The following is a 22,026-nucleotide window of genomic DNA, read 5'->3' on the forward strand; positions in this document are numbered from 1 at the left end:
AACATTTTCACGTTACTTCTAATAATCGTATTAACCACAACAATAGTGACAACTGTTATTGAGTATTTACTATATGCCAGGCACTAAAGCCAGGGTTTTTACCTAATATCATTTAACTGTCCCCCTACCAACCTGAGATATAGGTATTGTTACTTTCACTTTACAGATGAGAAAACTGAGGTAAGTGAAGTGAAAAAAAGTAGGCCTCATGGGATCACATGGCTAGAAAGTGGCAATGATAAAGCTCTAACTAGTGGTGGTGGGGAAACCACAAGGCTACACTGCCTGTGATCAGTTGGGTCATGGTTTTATGTGGTTCAGGGAGACTTACTGGACTGCCTTAATATGGGGTGAGCAAAAGTAGGTTTACAGTTGTTTGTATGGGAGACAATACAATAATTAATAAATAATAATACAAGAATAAACTGTGTTTCTCATCCTCACAACTATAAACCTATTTTTGCCCACCCCTGTATATAGGTCTAGGTAGAGACACATTCATTTCTTGTGTTCTTACACCTCTTGTGGATGGGGCAGTTTCTCTTTTATCATATAAGTTCTGGTTGTGAGCTAACTACATACAAAGAACTCCGCTAGGCCCTTCGAGAATGGAAAGCCTCTGAGGAGCTTCCTATCATAGGAGAGACATGTGACGTTGAATCACATGAGGTTGCCACTGGGAATTTACATGGGAAGATTTCACATGGTGAGACCTGACACACAACTAAAATAAGGCGCCATGATAAACAGTTTACAAGAGCTAGTTCCTGAATCCTTAAAATAACTCTCAGACGTGGGTACTATAATTACCCCCATTTTATTGATGAGGAAGTTGAAGCACTGAGGGGTGAAGTGACCTGCCCATAGCCACATACCTGGTGTGTGAGACAGAGGTAGAATTTGAACCCAGGTCAGTCTGAGTATAGAGCCAGTGCACTAAAGCCCAAGCATGTAAGTTCCTCTAGAGGTACAGATAAAGGTGTGCACCTTATTTATGCAGATAGGGAATTCTTACATTTTTATTTCATAAACACTGCATGGAGCACTTACTTGCTCACCTGGTATATTTGGGTATTTCTGGGATCTGGGCACATCCAGTCATGCATATCAGCACCTCAGCTCAAGCATTTGCATTTACCCCCTCTGAGAATGGACAACCAACAAGAGAAACATTTGGAGGGAGAACCTACACACACACCAAAAGAACAAACTCAGAAGCATTTTCACTTTTAATTGTTATGTGGACATTGGGCCTGTTTATGTGGAGGCCCAGACTCATGCTCAAAAAGTTCAACTATAATTATACCTCTTTTTTTTTCTTCTGTCCAGTTGCCCTTCTTTCTAGGTCACCTACACAGATAGGAACCATAGGAGTGACCATTTAATTGTACATAATTAAATTGTAGGCAATACAATTAAAGTTATTTGCAATAGTCAAGCCATTTTAAGAAGGTTCCTCTTAAAAAGTTTCCTAATCTTACATTTAGATACCAAAATCCTGTCTACATATACCATAATTTAAATTTTACATACACAGGCATATTCCTTGTTTAAAATGGTTTTTTTAATCACATGGGAAAAATTAAAAAATGGTTTTTTGTTTTGTTTTATTACGTGATTTCAACTTTGGTGGTGCCTGATGAATCTGAAACTCTCCCCACTGCTATCTCAAAAACATTTAAAAGTAGATTTGACAACTGGCATTCTCAAAGTAGGTCTTCATAAAGTACAGAGTTGTTCCCCCTGCCTACACCACAGCACTGAACCCTGTTTATATTCAAACAGCAAGGACTGCTTGTTTCCAGGTCCTTTTCAGGGCTCGAAGAGTGTTTTAGAATCAACCTGAACTGGGTTTCCCCCACCAGCCCTTACTAGACCGATGACTCCAGGCAAATTACTAAAGCCATTAGGAGCCTTATCTGCAAAATCAGGGTAACTAAGCCTCATTCTACAGGTTTTCATGGAGGTTCAGTCAATAATGTATGTAAGTACATAGGAGGCACTTAGTAGGCTCTCTGTAAATGTCAGTGTTCTTACATTTGGGCATTCTTTAAAAAGCCTGCAATGTCTATACTCTTTACCGGTATATGAATTCAGCTTTGTTTGGTGATCTTTCAAAGTCCAATGTGTGTTTCTTTGGGGTTTGGGCCAACTTGAGAGAATCGCTTTCTGAAGTCCATTCATATTTCATGGAGCTGTGGAGCAACAGCTGTAAAACTTGCTTGGTGGGTCCTAATTGCATTGAATTATGGACTCTTTTGAAATGTAATCCTTCAAAAATGGGTATTATAATTAAATTCCAACCAATCCAAAGGCACTTTAAAACATGTTTAAAAATTTCCCAAGCCAATTAGAAAACTGGTCGGTCCAACCGTCAAATGTAGAGAAATATGCTAATTTATGCAAAGACGACTGTTCCAGGAAGGCCTTGGCTGGCTGTGAAACACATGAGAAAACACCTCAATGATACTATGTGATACAAAGTCACTGAATGTATGTATTTATAAGGAAAGCTTAAATACAACTCATACATTGTGAAGGAGAAAGTGGCAATTAGTACAAGAAGATATGGTTTGTTTTTCATGTCAGATCTCCTATCTTGAATATGACAACATTGATGCTAACTCTGACATTCATTTTGTGCAATACAGTATAGTTACAGTACTCGTATATAAGCAAGCAAGGTGCTTGAGGCTAAGGGGATATAATAACTAAACAACAATTTTGTGTAAGTAATTTAAATCTAGGGATAATTTTATTTAGAACTCACTAAATATCTGGGGAACATGGTTTTGGGCATTCTCTTTATCACAAGACCCCATTGCTGTGTGCATTACAAACTAATTTAAAATAATTTTGGAACATTTCTGTGGCTTACATATAAATTTTTTAAAATCCAAATCACATGCTTATACAACTCATCCTTTATCTATCCTTGATGCTTATTTAAACTAAAAGACAGCAACAAAAGCCCCACTGTATTTTCGTGGGCATTTACAGGAAAAATAAATGCAGTTAACCTAGACCACAAAGGCAGCCTCTCCCAATCCACACTATCATAGTTAACATTTACTTAAACGCTCTCTGTGTGCTAGGTGGTTCTTGGAGACTCTCAACAATGAGATTCGAGATTTAAAATGGGCGGTAATTACACTTAAAAGGTTGGGTAGCTCCTTTTTTAAGATGGGGGATTATGTAAGGAAAGTTCCACAAACGTGGTGATAAAGGATATCTACATATAAAGAGGAGGTAGTGGGAATTGGAGGTTTTGAGAGAGACTTAGTTCCTCACCTACTTCTTGGCCGCTAAAGTTGCTTTGTTTTTTCTGTTTAATGTTGATATTCAGGTTTCACAGATAAGGTTTTACAGCATTGTGTTGCAAAGGAAAGCTTAGTACATTTAAAAGTTAGAATGAGTGGATTATTTGCCAAATAACTAAGTTAAAAGTGACGTTTTCGTTTTTTTTTTAAAAAAAAATGCAAAAAAAAAAAGTATTTACTGGGGCTTGTTCTAATTAGAGTTCTAAACAAATATTGTTTTTAACAACCCCCCCACTTCGAGCTAAAACTGGAGAGTGTGAGTGTGTGTGCGTGCGTGCGTGTGTGTGTGTGTGTGTGTGTGTGCAGGGCGCCTGCGGAGAAGAGCACGTATCTTGTCGATTTTAATTTTTTTTTAAAAATAAGCCAAATAAAACCTGTTTCTTGAGTAAACTAGTATATTTCTGAAGTTAAAAAATCCCAAAGGAAACAGGAATTAACATCTTGGGAGCTTGCTTTTTTTTTTTTTTTTAATTTTTTTAATTAAAAAAATCCTAATCTTCACATTTTTTGCTAGGCGAGAACCGAAGTTTGGAGGTAGACGAGCAGCCGAGCGGTTTGCCCGGGCGCAGAGCATGAAGGCCGGGCGGGCGCGGGGAGCGGGCGCCCGCCGCCCGGCGCGGGGGTGAGCGAGAGAGAGAGAGCGGAGCGCGTGTGGCCGGCGCCGCTCGGCCGGGAGCTCCCGCGCCCGCGCCCCGCGCCCCGCGCCCGCCGCCGCCGCCGCCGCCGCCGCCCCTGGTGCGATGGCGCAGAAACCCCGTTGACAAGGCACTGCTTTTTCATGACGGTGAGTTTCCCTTTGAGTGTATTATAATTTTGTGATAAAAATTTCAAGGAGAAAAAAAAAAAAAAACACACAACCTCCTTCCTCTGCCTCTTTCCTTCGGGGAGGGGACAAGCGAGGGAGGGGGGACTGGAGATCTATCTCCAGACAGACAGAAAAGAAAGAGAAGCAAATTAAACACCGAGTTGCCAAAACCAGGATATTAGGTTTCAGCCCAGAGAGCTATTGGCTAAGGCTGTGTTTTTTTTTGGGGGGGGGTGGGTTTGTGGGTGGGTGATGGTGGTGGTGGGTGGATGTTTAATGGACACGGAGAAAAGGGGAATCGAGTGTTTATGCCTTTCCCAGCGCCGCCCGGGCCCGGGAAGACCAAGTTCAGTGTCTCGGGCGGGGGCGCGGGCGGACGGGGGGTGGCGGGGCCGGGCCGGGGGCGCCGCGGCGGGGTGGGGGCCCCCGGCGCCTTTTTTTTTTTTTTTTTTTTTTCCTTCCCCGCGGATGCAAATTTCTGGAGCGGGGAGAGGGAGAGCCTGGGAAGGGGGTGGCGTGGCGGTTGGTGGTGGGGAGGAGAGGGGAGGGAAGCCTTTTAATGACTCATTGATTGAGCCGGTTTAAAATTAGTTGTGTGCGCGAGTGTGTGTTTTCCGCCCCCCGGAGCCGCCGGGAGCCGGGAAGGAGGGAGCGGGCTCGGCGAGGGGAGGACGGCGCGGCGGGGCCGCGAGCAGGGGGCAGGGAGGGCCGAGTGACGGCGGGCGAGGAAGAAAAATCTGCTTTCCAATCTCCTCCCCTCGGCTTTCCCCCCCTCGTTTCTTTTCTTTCTCGGAAGCTCTTGGGTGTGAATCGCATTTTCTTTCTTCTCGGCAAAATGGACCCCGCGCCTCGGCAGGGGGAGGGGAGAGGGTGGGGAGGAGGCGGCGGGGACCGGGTTTATTTTCCACCCCGGCTTCCTCCTCGGCGCTCTCGCGGGCGGCCGCGGCGCGGAGCGGGCCGCCGTGGCGGGGAGAGCGCGGGGCCGCCCGCCCGGCCCGCTCCCCGGCGCGCGCCCGCCCGCCCGCCGGCCGGACCGTCCCTCCCCGCCGCCCGACCCCGGACACGCCGAGGACCCGCGGCCCGGCCGGACGAGCCCCGGCGGCGCGCGGAGGACCGGGGCCCCCGCGGCGGGCCGAAGAGGAGAGGGGCTCTGGCGGCACTATTGTGGCCGAGAGTGCGCGGGCCCGAGGCGGTTCGCGCCCCCCGAGTCGCCCCGAATGCGGGATCTTGCGGGGGGCGGCGGCGGCGGTTGGAAGGTGCTAAGATGGCGCGGGGCCTGGCCGGTCGCCAGGGCTGGTGGCGCAGTTGCTCCGCGGGCGCCATCTTCCCTGGCGGCGCGGGCGGCGCCCTTTGTGGGCGCTTCGGCGGCCCGGGCGCCGTGGGGTTCGGGGCGAGGGGGAGCCAGGCTCCCGGCGCCGAGACCTGCCGGTGGGGCCGGGCGTGCGGAGCCTTGTCCTCCTCCGGGCCCCCAGGCCCAAAGGACGAGCCGCCGGCGCGGAGGGGAAGGGGCCGGGGCGCTGCGCCCCGCTCCTCTCCGCTGTGTCGGAAGAGGGGAGTGGGCTGCGGCCGGCCTGGCGGCCGAGGGGTCCCCTCCCTGGGCCCGCGTCCCCGAGGCCGGCACGGGGGTGAGGGTCCCGTCATCTCTGCGGCCGGAAACTGGGCGGCTTTGTGCCCCGGCCCGGCGGCGGCAGCGCGCTGAGGCTTCTCCTCCGTCGCCTTCCAGTCGATTCTGACGGTGGAGTCTGAGCAGGTTACAGTTGCGGAGAGTCCGGGACGGAGCCAGTCTGCCTTCCAGTAGCGCGGTTCTCTGTAGCTCCCTTGCGTTCGTTTTATGTTTTTTTTTAGCTGCTTGTGTTTTAAAACAACCCTGGAGAGACATTCGTCTAGTTGTCAGGTCGTGGGACGGTGATGGGCTCCAGTGATTTGAAACTCCTTGCTGGCCTTCGTGCTGCCTATTCCCAGCGGCAGTAAATTAAAAAGCCTTAGAACTCTCTCCCCCTCTCCCGTCCTCTCTCTCTCTAAAAACCAGTAGAAATGTTAAAAACAAAAACAAGCACAACTGCCCTGTGTTCTGGGCAGTCTCTTTCTCATCGGTATAAGGCTTCTCACTTCCTTAACTCACTCAAGTGTTTTCTTAAAAGCATCCATTTAAGTATCTGTCCTGCAGTAGCTCCATACTGAGAGAGGTGCAGGTTTTAACGTTTAATTGTTACTGAAAAGATGGTTGGGAGGAGGGGAAAAGTCTGTTAAGCTTCTGTCTCTTTAGGAGTCCACAGAGATGGAAAGTAAATAGTTAATTTCTAGTGGATGAAAGTAACATAGTGGCACCAGTCTGTCCTCGTGTTTTAAAAAAAACCACATCCATTATATAGTATTTGAGAACTGTGCTTGGTGCTTTATTTAATTCCTGTTTATCATATCAGCCCTGCAATACTGATTTTATTCTACCTTTACCAGGGAAAGGAGCTAATGTTAACCAAGATAGACGAAATGGTCAAGATCTTGCAGATTTAAGTGGTAGAATTGACATTGGATCCCAGAAGCCAATGCTCTTGGCTCTGCACCTTTGGTTTCCAAATCTGAGCAATAGAATCCACTAGAGAGAGGTTTTTAAAGAGAGTTGCAACTTCACCTCGTCATTATTTGTTAGGGCCATTTGGGTTTTTCTCAAAGGTTCAATGCTTTAGACAGTCCTGAGTTCTAAGCTGACTTTTGCTTCTTGACGCCCCTAACTCCCTCCAGTTTTGAAATTCTGGCCCACCCAGGGCCTCCTGTATCCGAGTATGTTGCAGTCAGTGTTAGGGAAAAGCTCTCCAGGTGATTCCAGTGTGCCACAGAGACGCATTCAGAATAGCACTGCACTGCTGCTCTTTATGAATTGGACCACGAAACCTGGTCCATTCTCATTTTTATTTTTCTCCTGTAGCTGCCATTTATTCAGTGTCTGAACTATTTTCTTACAGAAAGAAGGCTTAGGTATCCTAAGGCTTTAAAATCTGAGCACATTTTAAAAAGCCTGTCATCTCATTCTACTGAGAAGTAACACGGGCTTCTACGCCTAGATGAGCCCTCTAGTTTATTCCAGACAGTTATGCAATAGAAACAGAGTTGAATCTGGGATTGATAAAGAAATTAGGAATAGGGTAGAAAGGGACCTAAAATAAAAGCCTAGCGAGAAATCCTTGGAAGAAAAGGGTGTTTGGGGGTTTTTTTGCTGATACTTGAATTTTATCTTTTGCGTTTGGGGGAAGTAGGATGGGGAAATTATTCTAAACATGAGGCCTGATAAGAAGAGTATGCATAAAGACACGGAGGTCAGGAAGAAACGTCAGAGCCAGTGGTGACAACTAGCCAACCTCACCAAAATGAGAACCGAGTCAGTGATGAATCATTGACTTCTCTGGAGCAAAGACCACATTTGTGCTTGCTTTTCTTTATTCTCAAATCACTGTTGTGTTTAGTAATTGCTAGGGGAAACGGTTGAAAACTTTGATCTTTTGATGTAAAAATTGTATGTCCACACTTTTAAATTTTTGTAAGCAGTAGCTATTGAATACCTGTGCAGTCTGCATCTAGTCTAGGCCAGTGGGTGGGTGGATTTCTAGTCTTTGCCTGGCCTGTGTGGCTTTTCTCCCCTTGTTTTTCATGGTAAATGCCAAAGTAATTATATTCTTTGACTAAAATCCAATAAAGCTTGAAAGGAAGGGGAATCTAAAATAAACCTGCTTACTGGGAAACAGCAGCTTCTTTATTTTAAAGTAGCCTTTAGTGGAATTCAAGACAAAATCTCTGCCCTTGTGGAATTTACAGTATAGTGGGGAAAACAGGAAATAAGTAAATAATATAATTGCAGGTTAAGAAAAAGTATTAGAAGTTAATAAGCTGGTGAATGTAACAGAGTTTGTTGTGGGGAATGACTTGCTGGTAAGAGCCAAGGAGCGTCCCTTTGAAGGGGTGACGTTGAGTTGGGACTTGAAACATGAGCTTGTGCTAGCCAGGTGAAAAGCTGGGGAGACGGTCCTGGCCTGGGAACAAGTGCAAAGACCAGAAATGCCCAGAAGGTCATGGGTGTTAGAACAGAAGCAGGAGGAGTAGGACTGAGATGGAGTTGGAGGATCCTACAGGGCCTTTTGTATTAGGCAGTATGGCTGTTGGGGGATTTTATTTTAATGAGAATGAGAAGCTTTTGAAGGGCTTTAATTGGGGCAGTGATTCGTTTTTTGTTTTTTAAAGATCACAGCTGCTGTGGGAAGCAGGGAGGCTGTTGCAGTGTCAGCTTGAGACTGGCAGGCGCAGTGGCAGTGGGCATGCAGCAGAGTAGACAGTGGGTTTCAGGTATATTTTGGAGGTGGAATCAGAAGTACTTGCTTACTGGGTTGGCTGTGGAGAGAGGAATCAAGGATGCCTTCAGGATTCTGGCCTAAGCCTTGGGGGCTGCTGGTGTTATTTGCTAGCTGGAGAAGACTGGGAGAGGAACAGGTGGGCGGGGTGGGTAACGAGTTCTGTGTGGAACGTGTTATGTTTTTTAAATATCTGTGAGACATCCAAGTGAAGTGAGGTAGGCAGTGAATATTCAAGTTGCTCTGAGGAGTGGACATGCAGTTTGGGACTCACTAGCATACACGTGCTATGTCATGGAACTGGTTGAGATTATTTGTGACCAGAGAGGCCTTAAGATCGAGCTCAAAACACTCCCAGTGGCTAAAGGAGACAGAGTTTCGGCCATTAAAGTGGGAGAGTGAGTTACCCTTTTCAGGAAAGGGGCTGGTCCCCCTGCCAAGTGCTGCTGAGAAGTTAAACCGTGAGGAGAAAGGTCCATTTGGACTTGGCAGCTGGAGGTGGTGTTTGACAAGTAGTGCCAGCGGCACAGGGGATGGAGGCCAGACTGGAGCACGTTGAGGGGACAGGGAGGGAAGTGAACGGAGACCGCTTGCTGGAGTTTTGTTGTAAAGTGAGGACAGAAGCAGCACAGCAGTGATTGGGGAGAGAAGTGGGGTCAAGGAAGATCTTTTTTTTAAAAAAACACCATGGGAAATAGATGAGCATGTTCAGATAGGCTAATGAGAGTAGCTAAGAGAGGGAGAGACTAAGGCAGAAGAGAGAAGGCAGAAGACCAAAAGGGCAGGATTCTGAGGTGAGAGGGAATTCTGAGCAGAAGAGGGCCTGCCTTTGGTGGGAGCCAAAGACTTGCAGTCGCAGGAGAGAAGGCAGAGCGAATGAGCACAAGGACAAGGCTTATGAATTGGAGGGAGAATATATGGTTGGTTTCCTCGGTGAAGTCTGAGGCAGGGCTAGTAACTTAGAGTAAAGGAAGAAGGGCTGTGGGTGGCTGGAGGTGAGAAGGACACCTCACCTCGGACAGCAGGACAGCGAACTCACTGGAAACCGAGGTAGGAATCCTGGGCGTTGAGTGTCTGGCTGTGGCTTGGGTCTGAATTTAAGGTGACCACTCAGTCGTGTTAGTTGCAAGGTTTTCTGCCAGCAACATCCACCTCTCACAAAGGAAACAAAGACAGGCAGGTGATCAGTTCAACCAGGATTGGAGTTTGCCTCCCAGGGGTGACGGAGAGGAGCTCGGAGATGAGGCCGGTTGCAGCGGTGAACCCTGGAGTGATGGCTGGGCAGCAAGGCGAGGGGAGCCAGTGGGAGTGGGGCCAGTGACTTTAACCATGAAAATCATTCTGGGTTAAAAATGAGTTAATGGGTACAGAATTTCAATTTGGGATGACTAAAAAGTTCTGGAGCCAGCCCTGGCCGGTTTGGCTCAGTGGTGAGAGCGTCAGCCAACAGCCTGAAGGGTCCCAGGTTCGATTCCGGCCAAGGGCACGTACCTCAGTTGCAGGCTTGCCCCCCGGCCCTGGTCGGGGTGCCTGCAGGAGGCAACCAATCGATGTGTCTCTCTCACATCGGTGTTTCTCCCCCCCTTCCACTCTCCCCGAAAAGCAATGGAAAAAATATCCTTGGGTGAGGATTAAAAAAATAAAAAAGTTCTGGAGCCGGCTAATGCCAAGTCGCCCCAACAATGTGAATGTACCTTAATGCCACTGAACTGTACACTTGAAAATGGTAAATCTTATATATATACTTTTTGCCACAATAGAAAAAGAATTAACATTTAAACATTGTGACAGGTACATATATTATTTGCATAATGCCTTGGACTATTTCCAAAGTACTGTATTTTCTGTGGAAGAAAGTAGCTTTAGAAATCAAATCTCAGATTACTGGGACTATGGAGGGTATTTCCTCACATCATGGTCTTGAACTTGAGTATGTGGGACAGTCACCTGTAGACAGATTCTGGGGTGGGACCCAGGAATCTTTATTTCTTTCTCTGTTCACTGACTTATTTTAAGCCTTTAGCATAGCACTTGCTGACTGGGTGCTGATGGGAGCCCGAGGGAGCGGGTTCTAGAGCAGGGGAGTCAGCAGAGCCCTCGCTGGGGGATCCTGGGTGTGACCCTCCACCTCTGCGGGTGGTGAGACAAATCGGAATACTTGGGGGTGGAGGGAGAGAGGTATTTTTTTCCTTTTTTAAATGGAATTTATTGGGGTAACGGTTAATAAAATTACGTAGGTTTCGGGTACAATGGAAATGAGTATTGGGGAATGGTTTTTACAGACAGTACCGAGTGGAAGTGTGTAGCACCCCTCCCCTCCCTCCCCATCCTCCCCTCGGACCCGCCGTCGTTCTCCTTTCGTGAGGCCCCTCGTCCCAGTTGTCTGCAGAACAAGTGGGGTGACGTGAAATCCGAGAACGGGGGAGTAGGGCAGGCGATGGGATGTCTGCAGTCTTCCCTGAGAAGACAGCAGGGACTTGGCGGGGCAGAGGCGGAGGGGTCCGAGCGTGAGGAGGGAGGAGCCGGGGTGCAGACCGCGTCAGGTGGGGGGGCAGCCGGGCCGCGCCTCTGCGCCACGGGCTCGCCGGGGCGGGTAACTTGGGGTGCAGGGGCGCGCGCAGTGGGGGTGCCGGCGGGAAGGGGTGGGGCGTGGACTGCGAGCCCTCAGTGGGAAACCTTGTGGGTGGGGTCCCCGTGGAGCTGCGCGGCCGGGTGCTCCCCTTCTGCAGTGCGGTCCACGAGGCTCACGTGCCGTCCGCGTGTTGTCAGGGAAGGCGAGGGGAAGGTCCTGGGGAGAAGCAGCTGGGGGTTTGGTCTTTTTTTTTTTCTTACCTCATATGCGCTTCCATTGAGGAAAAGATCCTGAGACCTCCCTTAACCAGGTCTCTTAATCCTAATCAATTTTAATTTATATGGTTGTGATGAATAAATTATAAATTTATTTTAAATAAAGTTGTAAAATTGAACATTTCCTGTTTTTGTGGGTTCTTTGGCTATCTTGAAAACACAAACACTTATATTACCTGAAATAAAAACTCTGAGTGTGTGGGAATGAGGTTTGAAAGATACTGCCTTTCTAGAAAAGGCTTATTTCAGTTCAACCAAAATCCAGGATGCTTCATTGTATCATCAGCAGTTAAACTTTGTGTCCTAACCTGTGACTGAAACATTTTCACAAGGAAAGAGAAATAATATTTGTTAAACCTTAATATTATTTCAAGCCTTGATGGGTTTAATATTATGAAATTCTCACAACAACCCTATAGATTGGTTTTATCTTCATTTTCTAGATAATAAAACTGAGGTTTAGAAAGGATAAATAACTTGCCCAAGGTTATATTACTACGCAGAGCTGGGATTTGAATATATACCACCCACCCATGCATCATACATTTTGCCACTGGTATTAAGCCCATGTATAAATTTAATTTACAAATGACTGCCAACCAGGGTAAACAAACATTTTGAGGTCTTAAAATGGGATCACCTTTGTTTCAATAGAAAGAATAGGGAAAAGTAGTGATTTAATGACTAAATAAAAATTGTGACCAAAAAAATAGTCTACTTAGGTGGGTTGTCAAGTTTTAGGTCTAAGCACTTATTCTGCCCCTTCTCCCGATAATTCAGTTTTTATTTGCATAGTATGATGAGTCAGACGTGGAGACCATCATAGCTCTATATTTGGTAGTATTTAGGGATTATGTACCATATCTTTCACTTTAAAAATCCTAATTGGAAAAGAGAATCTTTTAAAAATAAGACCTTTAAAATTGATATTGTGTAGCTCATGTTCTTCTGTTTGAAATATTGTCAATGTAAGCACAGTAATCATAGCACAGATTTGGGAGGAAAGTATTTAAAATATACTACATGTGAATTGCTTTAAGGAAATGTTATTTTAGAGAGGCCATATAAGTTGAGTGTAAGGCAGATTTACTCGGTTGTGGCCAGTGAGATAGCATGTCAAAACGAATCATTTCCTTTTTACTCTACAAGAAAGCTTAACCCTGACAGGCAGCGGTAGTAACAGACCTGGCAGCATTCTCACTGAGGATCCCTGAGTTCCCCGCGCCGGCTTAGAGCTCCTGAGCTTTCTGGTGCTCGCTGAAGCCTGAGGCGGCCCTTCATGCACGGCCGCAAGGACTAGAATTTGCCCCCTCGCCCAGGGAGCACGGCCCTTTCACTCCTTATTAGTGGTCAGCCTAATTTACCTAATTTAGGTAAGCCTGATGAAGAATTTCAAAATCTTGTGGTAAGTATATTGTGGGAGAGAATTTCAAAATTTGGTATGAAGACTAAATATTTTGAACATGAGTCAGGAGTGCTGGGACTGCTGTTGTATGTATGGAAATCAACCATCTTTCAAGTTGCTTGCAGTATATTTTAGATAGGATTCCTATGATAATTTTTTTAAAAAGACAAATCAGTTTATCTGATTTACTGGTTAAGTTTTTATTTTAGAATTGATATTCAGTGCTCCTTAGGAAGTATTTTATAGTGTTTGGGCCACCCCCATGAGTGGATTTTTAGCAACAATTTTTTCCCTTTTTGTTGAATTCATTGGGATGACACTGGTTAACAAAATTATACGGGTTTCAGGTGCACAATTCCACAACACATCTGTACACTGTTTTGTGTGTTCGCCACCCCAAGTCAAGTCTCCTGTCACCATTTATCCCCCCATCCCCTTCTCCACCTCTCCCCACCCCCTCTCCCCCCACAGTCCTCACAGTGCTGTCTCTGTCCATGAGTTTTTTCTCTTTTTTTTCTCAACCCCTCCCATCCCTTAGGAGTAGTTTTTAAAGCCTTAAGCATTTCTCCTGAATTGAAAAACTATAGTTGCTGACTAAACTTAGTTTTAGTGCAATGTACCTGAAAGTTTTACAAATATAAAGTAACTTAGAGAAGTTTATAATTCTTTTCAGAAATCATTTCTTAATAGTAGAACTAGAGACACCTGGATGCCATTTTGAGAGATTACATTTATAATCTTTGTGTTTGGCAAACAAAGATATTCCATACAAAGTTAGACAACTAACAGAAATTTCAAGGGACAGTGTCCAGCCCTGGAAGGAAATACTTGGAAATGTGAAATGGACATTGTGCTGCACAAAACACCTACTGCACGCCAGAGAAGGTGTGTTTACCTTGTTTGTATGATATTTTATGATATATCACTATACATTCTCTCTTCATGTGTGCTATAATATCAAAGTTTCAAGGTTAGATTAGACATATAATCAATTAAGAAATTAGCAGAACCCAGCCTGCGTGCCTCAGCGGTTGAGCATCGACCTATGATCCTGGAGATAACAGTTTGATTCCCGGTCAGGGCACATGCCCTGATTGCAGGCTCGAGCCCCAGCGAGGGGGTGTGCAGGAGGCAGCCAATCAGTGACTCTCTCTTATCATTGATGTTTCTCTCTCTCCCCGCTCCCTTCCTCTCTCTGAAATCAATAAAAAATATATTTTAAAAAAAAGAAATTAGCAGAAGTTGTGCAGGGGTCTGTTTGCAGATCCAGTCCTCACAGAGAACTGTACATGCACTACAGCCAGATGCCTGAAAAGACCTTCATCTAATGTTAGAACATTGTCTAAATGGTTTTTCAAAAATACTTTAGTTCTGTGAATACATGTATAGTATAAATTTAGATAAATTGTTTTATAGAACACATTTTCTTCATTATAGTTAGATGCTCCTCAGTTAGAACTTTCTGCTATCATTAGATTAAAAGATGTGACACAAAACCTATTTGACATTTTTTTATTTTTGTCACATATTACATAAATTCCCAACTCATAATTATTATTTAAAATATGTTCTGCTGGCTGGTGTGTTCGGTGGTTGAGCGTCGACCTATGAACCAGGACGTCAAGGTTCAATTCCTGGTCAGGGTACATGCCAGGGCTGTGGGCTCGGTCCCCAGTAGGGGGTGTGCAGGAGGCAGCCAATCAATGACTCATCATTGATATTTCTACCTCTCTCCCCCTCTCCCTCTCTCTCGAATCAATAAAAACATATTTAAAAATAAAATAAAGTAAAAATATTCCGTGTTTCAAATTACCTTACTATCAAAATGTTACCTTGAGCTTGACTCTCAAGAATGTCTTCAGGATATAAGATGCTGTAAAAGTCATGAAACAAATATCTTCAGAGCATGACATGGATTTGTATAATGTATATGCATTATATACACACACCTTTAAAATATTTCCATCCTTTTATGATTAATTTAAAATTAAATATTTGCATTTTTTCTTCTGCTGCTTTCCAGAATGTCTCTTTTCTAAACGGAATTTGAAAAATCATTACTGTAATGATCTATGAAAGAAAAAGCCACTGCCCTGATATTTCATCATATATTTATTAAGTGCTCATTTTGTACAGGGCCCTTGGAGAGTACAGGAACCCGTAATCTCACTAGATGCATAGCAAAAATACACGACAGTACATGGTAAGTGCCAAGTGCTTGAGACCAGCCATCCACCATTCATACAGCAAATACTGTTGGGCACTGAATGTGTGGCAGGTGCCACTCCAGGCTCTAGGATGCCTCAGTGAAGAAAAGACCAAGGCCCTGTTCTTGCAGGAGGACAGATAGTAAACCTAGGTAAACTTGGTAGTAAGTTACAGGGGAAATAAAGCAAGATGAGGAAGGTGTGGAATACTGGGGGGGGGAAGGGGGTCATAGCAGGTCATGATCATCTGAGCAGAGACTTGAAGAAAGTAAGGGGTGAGCCTGAGGATACCCAAGGAGCAGCCTTCCAGCCAGAGAGCAGCCAGCGCAGAGGGCCTGAGACAGGAGCATGCTGGTGAGGTCAGGGCCTGGCAAGTCAGCAAGGGCCAGAATCAGGTCAGAGAGGTGCGGGGTAGGGGGACACTTGTGTAGGCCTTCACATAGAAAGGATTTTTAAAAAATCTTAGGGAGAGAGAAACATTGATGCAAGTGGGAAACGTGAGTCGGCTGCGTCCTGCACACCACCTACCAGGGATCGAACCCTCAACCCAGGCACGAGCCCTGACCGTAGTCAAACCGGCAGCCTTTCAGTATGCTGGGCCATGCCCAGCCCAACTGAGCCACACCAGCCAGGGCTAGAGAAGGCTTTTGAGCACAGAAAAGGATTTTGGTTTTTACCATGATGGAAATGGGGATACACTGGAGGGTTTTGATTTATGTTTTTTTGTTTGTTTGTTTTTAAATATATCTTTATTGATTTCAGAGAGAGGAAGAGAGAGGGAGAGAGAGATAGAAACATCAATGATGAGAGTCATTGATCGAGCCCGCAACCCGGGCATGTGCCCTGACCGGGAATCGAACCCCGATCACCTGGATCCTAGGTCGACGCTCAGCCGCTGAGCCACGCCCAGCTGGGCTTGATTTACGTTTTAAAGGGCTTACTCTGGAGGCTGGGTTGAGAATAGATAGTAAGAGAGAAGTAAGTAAGGTAGGAAGTAAGAGAGACCAGATGGGAGATGATAGCTTGGACTAGGGAGATGGTGATGGAGATTGTATGTGGTTGAAATTTGGATCTATTTTGAAAGACTAGTCAATGGCATTTATTTTTTTATTTAAACCTCACCCAAGGATATGTTTTATTGATTTTAGAGAGAGAGGAAGGGGGACGGGGAGAGAGTGAGAGAGAAACATCGATGGGAGAGAAACATTGATGTGAGAAATATCAATCGGTTGCCTCCTGACCGGATCGAACCCACAACCTAGGTATGTGTCCTGACTGGGAACCAAACCTGCAGCCTTTTTGGTGGGCAGGACAGCACTCCAACCAGCCGAGCCACCCCGCTGGGGCTCGGTGGCATTTCTTGATGGGTGCGGTGTGGGGCATAAGAGAAGAGCAGCCAAGGGTCACATCTAGGAAATGGAATTTGAACTGAAGCCTAAAGGAGTTTGTTGGCCAAGAGATAGCATAAGCAGGGGGATTTAGATGGGAAAGAGCTAAATTAGGTGAGGAGTGTATGAGGGGAAGGCTGAGGAAACTTCTTTGGATGGAGTGAGCAGCTTGTAAAAGGAGAGGGGAAAATTAAAGGAGGGCTGGGAAGGGACATTGGGATTGGGTTGTGAAATGCTCTAAATGCAAGGCCTGAGTATCTGAATCTCTCCCTCACTTATTAACAAATCAAAGGTTTTCAAGCAAGGGAGTGATTTGACTTAAAAAGAAGGATGCATTGTAGTTAATAATAGCTTTGGAACCAGACAAATCTGAATTCCCTCTCTTGTTCTTTTCCTTGCTGTGCTGTCTTGAGTAACTAACAAGACCTCTCTGAGGGGCTGTGCCTCTCAGTTTCTTTGTCTGGATTGAAATTTGCCTTTCAGCGGGGGTTCATACGGGTTAAGTGAGATCATGCATATAAAACATAAACACAGTACTTGACCCATTTGGGTCTTAACTATGACTGCTTTTTAAAATTATTGTTATAAAAAAGTAGTATTACAGCAGTGTTTAATTAGACTAGTCTGCTCATACCGAATGAATGAGTGGCCCCCTTAGAAAATAAAATAGACTTGTTGTCTAAAGTGAACTATTCCTGTCACCCAGTATTTCCTCCCAGGACTGGGCATTGCCCCCTGAAATTCCTGTTAGTTGTGTAGTAGTACTTTTATCAGAACCGCAAGGAATGTAACACAGAGCTTTCCCCAACAACATATTTAGAGATTAAATCTAACAGATTCCCCTCTTGATATTCCCAGTTTAGTATAGGAAAGGCTCTGAGAAATTTAGTGGTAGAAACCTGATGTCACTTTAAAACCCAGTTTCTAAAAATTAATGTCCTGATAAACTGTTCAGCAGAACACAGGTTTTGAAATTGCTGGGAAAGTGGAGAATAGCGAATGGGTTTTGGTTTCATTTAAATATAAAAATATACCTTGACAAATAAATACATACTAAAAAGCCCTAGCTGGTCTGGCTCGGTGGTTAGAGCGTCGACCTGCAGACTGCAGGGTCCTGGGCTTGATTCCAGCCAAGGGCACGTACCTTGGCTGCAGGATTGATCCCCGGCCCCGGTCACAGCACGTGCAGGAGGCAGCCAGTCAGTGTGTCTCTCACATCGATGTTTTTCTCTCTCTCTCTCTCATCCTTCCTCTCTCTCTGAAAAGCAATGGAAAAATTATCCTCGGGTGAGGATTAAAAATAAGTAAATAAAAATTGACTACTGGAAAGTTTTAAATCACACAGGTGGCTCTCACTTGTGAGACAGCTGTGCTACTCGAGACCCCCTGGGAGTTAATAGGTGTTGAGAGTAGGGTGAGGGGGGTAAGAAAGGAGGGTTCTGTGGCAAAGTCAGTGTGGGAAACAATTAGTTTTTAAAAATGTTTTTATTGATTTTAGAGAGAGGTAGGAAGAGGGAGAAAGAGAAACATGGATCAGCTGCCTCTTACATGCCCCCCACTGGGGGTCGAGCCCAAAACCCCGGGCATATGCCCAGACCGGGAATCGAACTGGTGACCTCTTTGTGAATGGGACGACGCTCAGGCAACTGAGCCACACCGGCCAGGGCAACAATGAGTTTTCAAAAGCCAGAGGCCTGGTATGGAACCTCCGCCACCTTTTGTTGAAAGGACTCCTTCCCCTGAAGTCCTGTGTGGAAAAGACTAAACCACCGCTGTCGGCTGTGGTGTTACCAAAGCTGCTCTCTGCAAGCCAGTGCCGATAGAGTTCTCCCTGCTTAGGCACACCGTGGTCTAGTGATAGATTTAAAACAATATGCTTCACTTTTCTCAGCAAAAACACCTTATAAGTTGATCTTAAATTTTGGAATTTTAATTGATGGAGGAGTGAGGTGTTTTGCTGTGGGAGGAAGTGTTGTAAGATTCTCAATTGCCATCTTTCGACATGGGAAACCTTTACAGAAGTCAAACCTTCCAAAACTCATGTTTTCACCTACGGAGATGAGAAGCCGCAGGGCTTGGGAGTTAGAGATTTGAGATCCAACCTCTGTCTTGCCACTTACAAATTCTGCAGCATTGGCAAGTGTCTTCCATTCACTATAAAAATAGCGATAATAATACATACCTGGCAGGAAAATGTTAAAGGGTTCGACTGTGTGAAGGGCCTGGCAGAGGGTAGGGCTCTTAGGAAATGTTAGCTGCTGTTAGTTTATATCACCTCATGTGCCTTGATATGTCAGGTAGTTGTAAAAGGGGGTTAATATGACTGTAAATATCCCTACTAGCATATGTTTATTTTCATGCACATTAATAATGCTTTCTTACAGTTTGGAAAATTATTTCAGATGTAGGTGTCTTGCCTTTCCAATAAGATAATCAGCTACTTGAGAGCTGGGATACTTTATATACTTGTGTGGGTCTTTTGTGTTTCTTTAATCCTTTACACCACCCCTCCAGCACAGCCTTATTTTAATAAATAATCATTGAATCAAGTCTTTGCTATCATTATGATAAATTATAACAATACTGGGTAATATACCATGCTATTTCAATGTGCTTTCTTAAAGAAAAATTGTGATATTGTTAAGAGGTGCATTAACAAAAGTTACAAGCAAACATCAGAAGTTTAAGAAAAAGTTAAATAATGACAAACCTCCATAGAAAGATAATTTTACTGAGGCAAAATCTAAGAATATAAGTCTTTAGAGAGAGAAATAAGGTGTTCTTAAGGAAAGATTATGAAGACATAATGAAGCAAGGAAATATTATTCTAAAAACCAACCAAAAAAAACACCAAAAAGATAAAGAACAAAAAGAAAAGGAAACATTCTAATTTGTCCAAAAGGATGACACTGAATGATGGTGATGATAGAACTGCGGATCTGCCCTGTTATAAATGACCCAGGATTGATATAAGATAGGCTCAGCCCATCAACTAGCAGAAAAGTCTCTCTCTTTCCCAAGGAAAAGGGCTGTGTTTAGGCACAAACCTCTTAGAAGATGGGCAGTGTTCTAAATCAGCTATACAGTCACCCTAACACCATTCAGTTCTGGCACTGAACTGGGACTGTCACATGCAGAATGATGTGGCTTTAAGTTAAAAAATAACACAATTTTTACAAATCATACTGAGTTGGCCTTAAGAAGGAAATCTAGTAATTTATTCTTAGACCACTGGAGGCTGTTTTAAGTTACTTGACTCTTATGAGGGTTCAATAATCTATAGCATGTCCGGCCAGTGTGGCTCAGTGGTTGAGTGTCAACCCATGAACCAGGAGGTCACAGCTCAAATCGGGGCCAGGGCACTGCCCTGGTTTCCGGCTTGATCCCCAGTAGGGGGCGTGCAGGAGGCAGCCGGTCAATGTTTCTCTCATCGATGTTTCTGTCTCTCTATCCTCTCTTCCTCTCTCTCTAAAATTCAATAAAAACATATTTAAAAAAATAATCTATAGCAGTATAGCCCAGGAGTGAGTATAGAAAAAGGCGTTCATTTAGATGTCTATTAAATTCCCAGCATTAACCTAAAAAGTGGAAAAGAAAATGATTTGTGTGACTGTTTTCCACATTGGATCCCTGGTCTGGGCGCATGCGGAACGCAGCTGACCGATATTTCTCTCTCACATCGATGTTGCCCCCGCTCTCTCCTTCCTTCTCTCTCCCTCCTTCCCTCCCTCTCCCTCTCTAAGCATTTCCTCAGATGGGGGTTAAAAAACAAAATTTGCGTCCAGCCAGTGTGGCTCAGTGGTTGAGCATCGACCTATGATCCGGGAGATCTCGGTTCAATTCCTGGTTCTGTTCCCAGTCAGCACATTCTCGGGCTTCAGGCTCAATCCCCAGTAGGGGGCGTGCAGGAGGCAGCCGATCAACGATTCTCATCATTGATGTTTCTATCTCCCTCCCTCCCTCTCCCTTCCTCTCTCTAAAATCAATAAAGACATTTTTTTAAATTGATTTTTGCCCACATATCTTCCTTTTGCATCTGCTTTTATAAAAGAGAACCTCAGCTGCTTTCCTTGGAAGCATTAACTTTGTAAAATGGAATTTTGCTTCTTAATATTGTTAGTTGTTTTTATAGGGCTTGTTTTTCTTGGAACATACCGTAAAACCAACATATTTTGAATGTTACTCATTGACAGGAAGCAATGAGAGTCAAGAGTTTGCATAACAACTTTAACCAGATTGTTAACACTAATTCTTAACAAAAGAAAAATGGTTTAGAATTACTCCCATTTCAGAGTATTTTTTAAATTGGTTTTAGAGAGGGAAGAATGTGGAGAGAAACAATGTGAGAGATACAGATGCATAGATCGGTTGCCTCCCGTAGGCACCTGAACCGAACCCAAAGCCTAGGTATGTGCACTGACTGGTGCACGGGACGGTGCTCCAACCAATTGAGCCACACGGGCCAGGCTCAAAGTATTTTTTTTTTTAATATGTTTTTATTGATTTCAGGGGGAGGGAGAGAGAGATAGAAACATCAATGATGAGAGTCATTGATCGGCCGCCTCCTGCACGCCCCCTACTGAGGATCGAGCCCGAAACCCGGGCATGTGCCCTGGCCCACAATGGAACTGTGACCTGGTTCATAGGCCGACACTCAGCCACTGAGCCACGCTGGCTGGGCTTAAAGTATTTTTTAAAGCAGTTCCATAGTGAGGATAATAGCATACAAACTACACTCACGCAGAGCAATGGTGTCGTATTATATTTGAGGAAATATGGAAAATTTTCAGGCAGTTTTTATCTTAATAGCTTAATTATTACCATACTGTATTTTAATGAATTTGGGGAATGGAGATGCAAACAGCAGTTCTTTTTACTACTGATGACTGACACTGTGCAACAATATCCATTATTTTAAATTTTATTTATTTATCCATTATTTTTAAAAGTAGAAAAAAACCACATTGGTAGGATTTTTGCTCTTCATTTAAAATGTTTTCTAAAAGTGATCCCCTTTCTATTAGGAAAAAAACAAGTGACTCCGAGAAATCTCCATTTCATTTCATAAAAGATATATTTTCTGAATGAAACTAGAAATCAAAGTAGTGCTAGAGCAGGTTCTGTTTAATACTCAGAGTTTGCTTTCATGGAGCGGGTGCACGGGAGACCGGCTTCGGGCTCTCCTCGTGTTTGTCATCCCTGAAGTTCGACTCCGTGTTTGGTTGATACGGGACCAGGTTGATCTTTGGGTGGTTAGTTTCAGTGTTGGCATGGCCTCCTTTTTAGTGGACAAAAAGTAATAAATGTGTCAATCATGATGAAGACAGGAATTCACCTTTTATTTTGAAATATAGTACAAGAATTATTTAATTGAAATTTAGTAGGCTAGCCCTGGCTGGGTCGCTCAGTTGCTTAGTGTCGTCCCGATGTGCCAAGGTTTCGGGTTTGATCCCCGGTCAGGGCATGTACAAGAAACGACCAATGATGCAGAAATAAGTGGAACAGCAAATTGGTGTTTCTCTCTCTCAAGCCAAATAAATAAATAATAAAAGAAATTTAGTAGTATAACTGCAGAGAACTGACTTTTTTAATACATATTATCCTATGTACTGAAGTAGTATGAATTATCACAAAGATAGTTTCAATTTTATTTTATTTAATATTTAACAGCAGTCAGGCTAGCAGCACCTTATATCGTTTCTCAGTCATATCCT

The 22,026-nt window shown here is 44.5% G+C and overlaps 1 protein-coding gene across 1 annotated transcript in view; it reads left to right on the top strand.

The window, feature by feature from the left end:
* Window positions 1-4,026: 4,026 nt before the first annotated feature.
* Window positions 4,027-22,026, top strand: part of BICRAL (BICRA like chromatin remodeling complex associated protein) — a 58,853-nt gene continuing 40,853 nt past the window's right edge. Inside the window, exon 1 of the mRNA XM_087817397.1 lies at window positions 4,027-4,104. The gene's annotated coding sequence lies outside the window, so the exon portion shown is untranslated. The remainder of the gene's footprint in view (window positions 4,105-22,026) is intronic.

This window comes from Miniopterus natalensis, chromosome 5, assembly GCF_054644295.1.
Source record: "Miniopterus natalensis isolate mMinNat1 chromosome 5, mMinNat1.hap1, whole genome shotgun sequence".
NCBI classification, from domain to species: domain Eukaryota; kingdom Metazoa; phylum Chordata; class Mammalia; order Chiroptera; family Miniopteridae; genus Miniopterus; species Miniopterus natalensis.